The sequence below is a fragment of the Tenrec ecaudatus genome, chromosome 2 (assembly GCF_050624435.1).
Source record: "Tenrec ecaudatus isolate mTenEca1 chromosome 2, mTenEca1.hap1, whole genome shotgun sequence".
In the NCBI taxonomy this organism is placed as follows: Eukaryota; Metazoa; Chordata; class Mammalia; order Afrosoricida; family Tenrecidae; genus Tenrec; species Tenrec ecaudatus.
This window is the reverse complement of record NC_134531.1, coordinates 146713283-146723648: the sequence shown is the minus strand read 5'-3', so window position 1 is coordinate 146723648 and position 10366 is coordinate 146713283.

Sequence of the window (10366 nt, the reverse complement as noted above, 5' to 3'; positions counted from 1 at the left end):
TTACGACTCATGTGATGTCCAGAGAAACTGGTCTGGGACCGTGAATCCCATAGGGCTTTGGCAGAAGTGAAAATGAAGCCGCCCTTAGGATGTTTCCACAGCCCAGCGCGTGCTAGACACTGAAGACGGGGTCACCATAAAAACTTACAACGTGCTCTGTACTCAAAGACTTCTTGATTGTTCCAAGAGAGAAATTTCTTCTCTGGCTTTTAAATATTGTTGGTAGTTTTTTCTGTTTTAGTCTTTCTTTTTATTTTTTATCTTCATCTTATTACTATTGCTTTTATCTCTTTCTTTTTTTATTGTTTTTATTAGGTCTCCCAGTTTAGGAAGCACAGAAAGGGTGGATGCATAGAGACAATAACTGATGTAATCATTTATCAGGAAGGAAAGTGGGGAAAGGGAGGGGGGAATTGGGGAGCGATCAGTGGATGCAGGGAGGCAGGGGGGAGCTTTAGCGCTGATTGTGATGATGTATACACAACTCTTTTTAGAAGTTGTTTAACTATGGAAGTACATGGTATGTGAATATCCTATCAAGAGAACTCTTTGGCTCAAGGAAACACATTAAGAGTGCCCAGCTACCATTCTCAATTGCTTGAAGAACCACATTAAAAGGTCCTGGATAGAATGGAAGAAGCATGTGGAACAAAACTCCAAATCACACAAGAGCCCCGGTGTGTTGGTCAGACAGAGACAAGTGAAACCCCCAAGGCTGTCGCCCTTTGTCACCCTTCAGCCATGCATCTGAAATCACGCCAATGTTAAATGATCCACTAGGTAGATTTAAAAGACAGCATTTACCCAAGGATGAAGTACAGAGGATTAGAATGGAAAGAAGAAACAGAGGGAAGAAGTAGGATAAGTGACGGTATATTGAGGTGATTGTAATAGATGGGTTGGAAAAAAATGTATCTGAGTTGTTGAATGCAACACTGATGAGCTGCCCTGTAAACCCACACCCAAATGACAATAAAAAGTTAAACACACAAACACATCAGGTCCTACATGGGAAACAAAGAAAAGCCACCCACAACAAACCTCAGAGCAGGAGGGCAGAACCCAAAGACAAATTGTCTTAAAAGATACCAGAGTAGGGTGCAACAAGTGATCCAAAATCGGTGGCGAGGAGGGTGTAGGAGGCCTGGTAGGGCTTGATCAAGGGCAATGTAACCGAGAGGAATTACTGAAACCCAAATGAAGGCTGAGCATGATAGTGGGATAAGAGGAAAATAAAAGGAAATAGAGGAAAGAACTAGGAGGCAAAGGGCATTTATAGAGGTCTAAATAAAGGCATGTACATATGTAAATATATTTATATATGAAGATTGGGAAATAGATCTATGTGCATATATTTATAGGTTTAGTATTAAGGTAGCAGATGGACATTAGACCTCCACTCAAGTACTCCCTTAATGCAAGAACACTTTGTTCTATTAAACTGGCATTCTGTGATACTCCCCTTCCAGCCACAATCACTGAAGACAAAGTGGATGCATAAGCAAATGTGGGGAAGAAAGCTGATGGTGCCTGGCTATCTAAAGATATAGCATCTGGGGTTTTAAAGGCTTGAAGGTAAACAAGTGGCCATCTAGCTCAGAAGCAACAAAGCCCTGAAGAAGCACACCAGCCTGTGTGACCACAAGATATTGAAGGGATCAGGTATCAGGCATCAAAGAACAAAAAATCATATCATTGTGAATTAGGGGGAATGTGGAATGGGGACCCAATGTCCATCTTTAAGCAACTAGATATCCCCTTACAAAAGGATTGTGGGGAGGAAATGAGCCAGTCAGGGTACAGTATAGCAATGATGAAATATACAACTTTCCTCTAGTTCTTAAATGCTGCTTCCTCCCACTATTTTGATCCTAATTCTACCCTACAAATCCTGCTAGACCAGAGGATGTACACTGGTACAGAGAGGAACTGGAAACACAGGGAATCCAGGACAGGTGAACCCCTCAGGACCAGTGGTGACAGTGGCTATAGTGGGAGGGTGAAGGGAAGGTGGATGGAAAAGGGGAACTGATCACAGGATCTACATATAACACCCTTCCTGGGGGACGGACAACAGAAAAGTGGATGAGGGGCAATGTCGGACAATGTAAGACATGACAAAATAACAATAATTTATAAATTATCAAGGGTTCATGAGGGAGAGGGTGGGGGAAAGGAGGGGAAAATGAGGAACTGATACCCAGGGCTCAAGTAGGAAGCAAATGTTTTGAGAACCATGGCAACAAATGTGTAAATGTACTTGACACAATGGATGGATGTATGGATTGTGATGAGTTGTAAGAGCCTCTAATAAAATGATTAAGATAAACAAACAAAAAAACTCCACCAGAGTAAAGAGATTTTTCCCTTTCAAATCATGAGAATCACCTTGACAGAGTACTTTTTAATAAAAAGTACAAATAAGCCAAAATTTAATGGAAAATTGTCTTTAATAGTTGTCAATCTACCAAATCAAAATGAAACTCATTGCCATCAACTCGATTCGGACTCACAGCAAGTCTACAGGACAGGGTAGAACTGCCCCAGTGAATTCCCCAGACGATAACTCTTATTTTTTTATTTTGAGACTGTGACTCTTTGCGGAAGTCGGCAGCCCTGCAGAGCAGCTGGTGGATTCTAAATGCCGCCCTTGCAGCTCACAGCCTGATGAGTAATCACTCTGCCACCATGTTCTCTACAACCAGTGTTATTTGTGGTACTCAGAGTAAAAGGCAGACTTAAGACCTTTGAATCTACAAAGCTTAGGAGAGTGCATTCTGTGTACAGTACGTCAGTGTGTTGTTCTTGTTAGGTGCAGACAGGTTGTTTCTGACTCAAGAAAACCTTATGTACAACAGAGACGACTGCTCGGTCCGGTCCTGCATTGTCCTCACAACCATGATGTTCTTGAGCTCATGACTGCAGCCACTGTGTTGATCCTCCTCATTGAGGGTCTTCTTTGCTGACTCCTTGCTTCACAAGCATGATGTCCTTTTCCAGGAGCTGGGCTCTCCTGACAACATGTACAAAGTACATAAGATGAAGTCTCCCCATCCTTTCTTCTAAAGGGCATTCTGGTTGTACTTCTTCCAAGACAGATTTGTTTGTTCTTCTGGCAGTCCATGTCAACTTCATTATTCTTCACCAATACGATGATTCAAATACATAAATTCCTCTGTGGTCTTTCTTAGAGAGTAGACACATCTTAATTTGGGTGAAGGGGAAAGCAATAGATTGTAAGAGGGAGATCAGTAAAGAAATAATGATGTACAGAAGATACTAGGAGGAGGACAAGGATGAAAGGCAACAGGTAAATACAAATTGTGTACACAATTGTGGAATAACAATGACCTATGAGTGGGATGTGTAGATAGACACACAAACTGAACATGTGTGGGAAAGGGGGTGGGACTATACCCACAAACAAATATAGGTTTGATAGAGGATAATTTTACATATGTGCTTACCTATGCTGCATAGTAAAGCATACATGGGGAAAAATTTTAAACGTTTTATTAGGGGCTCATACAACTCTTATCACAATCCATACATACATCAATTGTGTAAAGCACATCTGTACATTCTTTCCCCTCATCATTTTCAAAGCATTTGCTCCCCACTTAAGCCCTTTGCATCAGGTCCTCTATTTTCCCCCCTCCCTCACCGCTCCCTCCTCCCTCATGAGCCCTTAATAATTTATAAATTATTATTTTGTCATATCTTGGCCTGTCCGACATCTCCCTTCTCTCTCTTTTCTGTTGTCCGTCCCCCAGGGAGGAGGTCACATATAGATCATTGTAATCGGTTTCCTCTTTCCAACCCACTCTCCCTCTACTCCCCCAGTATCACCCCTGGTCCTGAAGGGATCATCCACTCTGTATGGAAACTTCTTAACCATAAGTAAACACCTCAAGGGATGAGGGGCTCAGGACCATAGTCTCCGTGGACAGCAAGGTCAATTGCCAGAGCATAGTCCACAAAGACAATATTCTAAACACTCCTTTGGTGAATAGAGCTGAGGTCTAAGCCTGTGAGTGGCCATCTCAGATGCAACTATTGTTCTCTTTCCATTTGGAGCAAGAAAGATGAAGAAAAATGAAGACTCTTGGAAACAATTAGTCCAATGGTCTAATAATTATATCATGAGAATCTCAGTTTCGTGACCTTGGAACCAGAAGAGCTAGATGATGTCTGGTTACTACCACTGATGGGTAGGAAAGGGACCACATTAGAAAGTCATGGATAGAGTGGGAGAAAAATGTGGAATAAAGCTCAAAATCATAAAAAAATAAAGTCTAATCTTACTGGTTGAATAGAGACTGGCCCTCAGTCATTCTTTGGGTCTGGAATTGAACTCACCCTCATGGCTCAATTTTCAGCAAAAAAAAAAAAAAAAGGTGTTCAGTTGATTCTGACCCGCAGAGTCCCTGTGCACAGCAGAATGGGACATTGCCCAGTTCTGTGCCATCTCCATAATTGTTCCTATGCTTGATCCCATTGTTGAAGCCACTGTACCGATCTATTTTCAAAAGGGTCTTCTTTTCCACTGTGGTTCTACTGTACCATGAACAATGTCTGTGTTTGTCTGCGTTGACTAGAGAAACAAGTCAAGAGACACTCATATGTGGGTAAGAGAACTTTATATCAAAGAGCAATTGCATATTGAAAAAACAACTCAGGCCAGTCCAGTCCAAGTCCATAAGTCCTATATTAGTCCATATGTCCAAAACTAATCTATAAATTCCTCTTCAGACTCACACAACAAATGCAATGATGCCGAATGCAGGAAGATTCCAGGCTAGTGGGCAGAAAGTCTGTGGGTCCAGTGGCAGTGGAAGCATTTCAATGCTGGCAGGGGTCTCCACGTGGCTCCTCCAGCTCCAGGACGCTAGTGTAGCTTCATGTGTCTCATCAACAGGAAGACAAAGCAGAAAGTCTGCATGTATCTGGCCTTTAGTGAGCTATTTATCTCTGTGGTGCCTCCAAATAAGGTCATCAAGCTGTTGCCAGGGGAAGCCAGCCCCTAACACATCATTACGGGTCCGGTAGGCGCAATTGTACAGCGATAATAAGTAAAGATCATAGTAAAGTTTTAGAGAGCATGAGAGATAGAAGAGAATATTGAAATAAATGGAGTCAGTCACAATTCATGGTAGCATGCTCACCTCAGCCCTGCTCGGTGGTCCACGTGGAGGGAGAGAGAGATTTTAATGCTAGTCCAGGCTTTTTATATTCTCTGGGGACATGCAAGGCCCCTAATTACAGGTGAGGACATACATCACAGGAAGGGGCTATAGGTAATACAGTGATGGGAGGGGGTGGTCTAGGAACATACACACAATAGGAAGAGGAGGGATTGGGGATGTACAGGTGACAAGATGGGTGGATCCTAGATTTAGGATGGCAGTTTAACTTTTACCTGTTCTCTGGGTCTCCATAGGATCCATTATCAGTAGGATGCAAACCACCTACAGGGACCAAATAGATGACTGCAGGCGTCCATTGTCCTTAACAGCAGGGAGTGGGGCCTACTGCAGTCTGGCAACTGATGGCCCTCAGGGAGGATGCCTGTGAACATCTGACCTCCCCCCACAAGCTGTGACCTGATTGACAGGCTAGACTCCACCCATTTGCAAGACTCTACCCCTTGACACCAGATAATATAACTGCCACAATGTCTTTCTCCAGGACTGATCTCTCCTGACAACATGTCCAAAGTATGTAAGATGAAGCTTTGTCATCCTTGCCTCTAAGGAGCACTCTAACTGTACTTCGTCCAAGACAGATTGATTGGTTCTTTTTTTGGCGGGCCATGCACCATAATTCAAACACACGGATTCTCCTCAGTCATCCTTATTCAATATCCAACTTTCACATGCATATGAGGCAATAGAAAATACCATGACTTTGGTCAGGCACACATTAGTCCTCAAAGTAGCATCCTTGAGTTTTTATGCTCTAAAGAGGTTTGAGGGGCCCCGGTGGTTCAGTGGTTATGTGTTGGCCTGAAATCTGGAAGGTCAGTAGTTCAAAACCACTGGTTGCTCCAAGGGAGAAAGACAGGGCTTTCAACTCCTGAAAAGTTACAGTTACAGGGGCAGTTCTTCCCTGTCCTATAGGGTTGCTACGAGTTGGCACAGACTTGGTGGCAGTGAGTTTGGGTATTTTTTTGGTTAAAGAGACCTTGTACACCAGATTTAGTCAATGTAATGCTTTGCTTGATTTCTTTCTTTCATCGTTTGATTTTTTTGACTGCTGCTTCCATGAACATTAACTGTGGATCCAAGCAAGACAAAATTCTTGACAACTTCCATCTTTTCTCCATTTATCACGATGTTATCCGTTGATCCACTTGTGAGGATTTTGTTTTCTTTACATTGAGTTGCAATCCATACTGAAGGCTGCAATCCTTGATCTTCATCAGCAAGTGCTTCAAGTCCTCCTCACTCTCAGCAAGCAAGGTTGTGTCATCTCCTGATGGCAGGTTGTTAAGCCGCCGTCCTCCAATCCTTATACTGGATTCTTCTTCAGAGAATCCAGCTCTCTGATGATTTGCTCGGCACACAGATTGAATAAGTAAGGTGAGAGGAGACAACCCTGATACACACCTTTCCTGATTGCCCTACCCCCACCCCCACATTTGAAAGTGGTAACTGTTTTATTAACTGACCAGATTACAAAATTAATGCAGACACCTTAGTTCATTCTTCTAATAAGCCAGTTGATCTGGCCTTCCTTGTTGCCAGCATCTCTACTTTCTACAAAATGCATAGTCTTTTTCTTCATCCCACCTCCTAGAGAAGATCATTGGAGGGACCACAGGAAGTTATGAGCTTCCTTGAAACAGTTTCCCAACAGCACAGATCTCATGAACCAGATCCTCCATGCAGATGATGTCGCATTTACCAAGAGCTCATACAGTCAGAGTGTTGTCTGTCAGGGCAGAATCTTACTGAGTTTGCCATCACCACGCTTGCTGAAGGTTTGGGCGCCCCAGGCAATGTCCGGCTCCACAGTCCTCAGCCTGTTCACTGAAGCCTGCTTAAGCTTAACACAGGTGCTAGTGACAATCTGGCGAAGGCAGAGAAGCTGCAGCTCTTTCGGAACCTTTGGGCTCACACCGTTGATACCCGAGATCCTGAGAACAGACACCAGCTTGGGCTCCCAGGTGCATAGAAGTTGTCTGCAAATTCCTTTCTCAGGTGCTTGATCTTTTGTTCTGCAAAATTCCTTCGCTTTTTCTCAATGGTCCGTGGGAGAGTGGGGACCTTTTGCTTCTTTGCGACACTCTCCTTGGTTGCACCAGGCTTAAAAAAGGCAGTGGGGTAGTGGTGGTGGGGGTGCAGTTGGCCAGTGGGGGGGGGGGAGGCAGAGGGAGCAAATGCCTTTACCTAGTCGATAAAGCACTACTATAATACTAGGGAGGTATGCACTCCGTAGAGTACAACCACTGAGATCAAAATTTAGCATTTGCCCAATGACAAACTTTTTTTTCTTCCAGCATTTTACTGGGGGCTCATACAGCTCTTATCACAATCCATACATACGTCCGTTGTGTCAAGCACATTTGCACATTTGTTGCCATCATCATTCTCAAAATATTTGCTTTCTACTTGAGCCCTTGGTATCAGCTTTTCATTTTTTCCCTCCCTCCATGACCTCTCTCCCTCATGAACCCTTGATAATTTATAAATTATTATTATTTTTCATATCTTACATTGTCTAATGTCTCCCTTCACCCACTTTTCTGTTGTCTGTCCCCCAGGGAGGGGGTTATATGTTGATCCTTGTAATCGGTTCCCCCTTTCTACCCCACCCTTCTTCTACCCTCCCAGTATCGCCACTCTCACTACTGGTCCTGAAGGGATCATCTGTCCAGGATTCCTGTGTTTCCAGTTCCTATCTGTACCAGTGTGCATCCTCTGGTCTAGCCATGTTTGTAAGGTAGAATTAGGATCGTGATAGTGGGGTGGGAGGAAGCACTTAGGGACTAGAGGAAAGTTGTATGTTTCATCGTTGCTACACTGTACCCTGATTGGCTCGTCTCCTCCCCGTGACCCTTCTGTAAGGGGATGTCCAGTTGCCTACAGATGGGCTTTGGGTCTCTACTCAGCACTCCCTCTCATTCACAATGATATGATTTTTTTTTCTTTGATGTCAGATACCTGATTCCATCAGCACCTCATGATCACACAGGCTGGTGTACTTCTTCCATGCGGGTTTTGTTGCTTCTCATTTAGATGGCTGTTTGTTTATCTTCAAGCCTTTAAAACCCCAGATGCTACATCTTTTGATAGCTGGGCACCATCAGTTTTCTTCACCATATTTGCTTATGCACCCGCTTTGTCTTCAGTGATCATGTTGGGAAGGTGAGCATCACAGAATGCCAGTTTAATAGAACAAAGTGTTCTTGCATTGAGGGAGTACTTGAATGGAGGCCCAATGTCCATCTGTTATCTTAATACTAAACCTATAAATATATGCACATATATCTATTTCCCCATCATCATACATAAATATATTTACATATGTACATACCTGTATTTAGACCTTTATAAATGCCCTTTGCCTCCTAGTTCTTTCCTCTATTTCCTTTTACTTTCCTCTCCAAGGACAAACTTTTGAGGACAGCAAGGGTTAGGAAAAAAGGAGGAAAGGAAACCGGAATTATAGGAAGAAAGTGGGGTAAGTGAGGTTACATTGTGGGGAATGCAAACAATAATATGAAATAAAATGGGTATGAATATTTTAATGGCAAAAGGAAACTAGTTTCCTCTGTAAAGCTTGACCCTATTCTCCATAAAGAGTTAAAGGAAATAATAACACTTAAAAATAATTCCTTAAGCAATAAATTCCACAACGTTTATGATGATGCTGTTTATTGGCTCAGTTCTGAGAATTAAAAAAAAAATCATTTTATTGGGGGCTCGTACAATTCTTATCACAATCCATTGTGTCAAGCACATATGTACATTTGTTGCCATCAAATATCGGCTGCTCATTTTTCCCCTCCCTTTCCACCCCCCCTACATCATGAACACTTCGTAATTCATAAATTATTGTTGTGTAGAATTTTTGTTTTATGTTGAGCTGTAATCTATTCTAAAGGCTGTCATCTTTGATCTCTATCACATAGCACTTCAAGTTCTCTTCACTTTCAGCAAGCAGGTTGTAGCTGCATTCTATAAGTTGTTCATGAGTCTTCCCAGATCCTGACTGTGTGCTTTCCATACAGTCCAGCTTCTCAGATTATTTGTGCTGCATCATCTTGAATAAATATGGTGAAAGGATACAACTCTGACAATATCTTTCCTGATAGCAAACCATGAAATACTCTGTTTTGTTCACATGGTTGCCTCTTGGTCTATGAACATGTACCTCATGAGCACAATTAAGTGTCTGGAGTGCCAATCCTTCACAATATTTTCCATGCATTGTAAAGGTCCACAGAGTTGAATGTGGGGCACCAGTCTCCACAACTGAATGCGTCCAAGGGGCCGTTGTGTAATTGAGGGGTACAATTAAAGAGACATCAGAGAAGATAAAGCATGCAATTGCTCACTTCCTGGACAGTAATGATCTCAGCAGCCAGATTCATGCAGAGAGAGCAAATATATTTCAAACCAAGGCTTATATACACTTGGGGGGCATGCAAGCCCCCTAATTACAGGGAACCACATGTGTAACAGGAAGGTGGGCTGTAAATTGGCATACATGCGACGGGAAGGGGACAAGCCAGGGGTTGTTAGGCAGGCTAGCGCAGGGTTAAAAAATGTCCATTAACGCATGCCCAGAGAGCCAAGCACGGGAACAAGGAGTGGTGCACTGCACATGGTCAGAGGTTCAGGTTTCCCACAGGTGGGCGCTAAATCTGGATTGGCCCACCTAGGCCACCGGATTGGCCCACCTAGGCTAGGTGAATTCAATTCAGCCAATGGGGTCGATCAGGGGTCGTCCACCATGCCTCCCTGTGGAATCCTTGAAAAGGCAGGAGCCCAGAGTCCAGAGATAGACTTTTTCTGTGTGACGCTGAGCACTTTCTGCCAGGCTGCGTGGTCGGGAGAAGTCCTATGGGTGCCGTGTAAACCTGAAACTTCTAACTCTCATAAAACTCACTTGGATCACGAGCCAGGCTTCGGCGTGAATTCTTTCTCGTGTGGGGCCGAGGACTGAGGTGTAATGCTAGCTCCAGAGAGCTCTAACAGGGTGTATACACAAAAGGAAGGGGAGGCACTAGGGGTAACATGTGACAAGATGGGCGAACTCTAGATTCAAGATGGCAGCCTAACCGTGGTCCTCTCTGAGTTGGCTTGACCTTATCTTTGGGTTCTCCTTCAAGGAAACAATCCATTTTCCTTACAGAAGG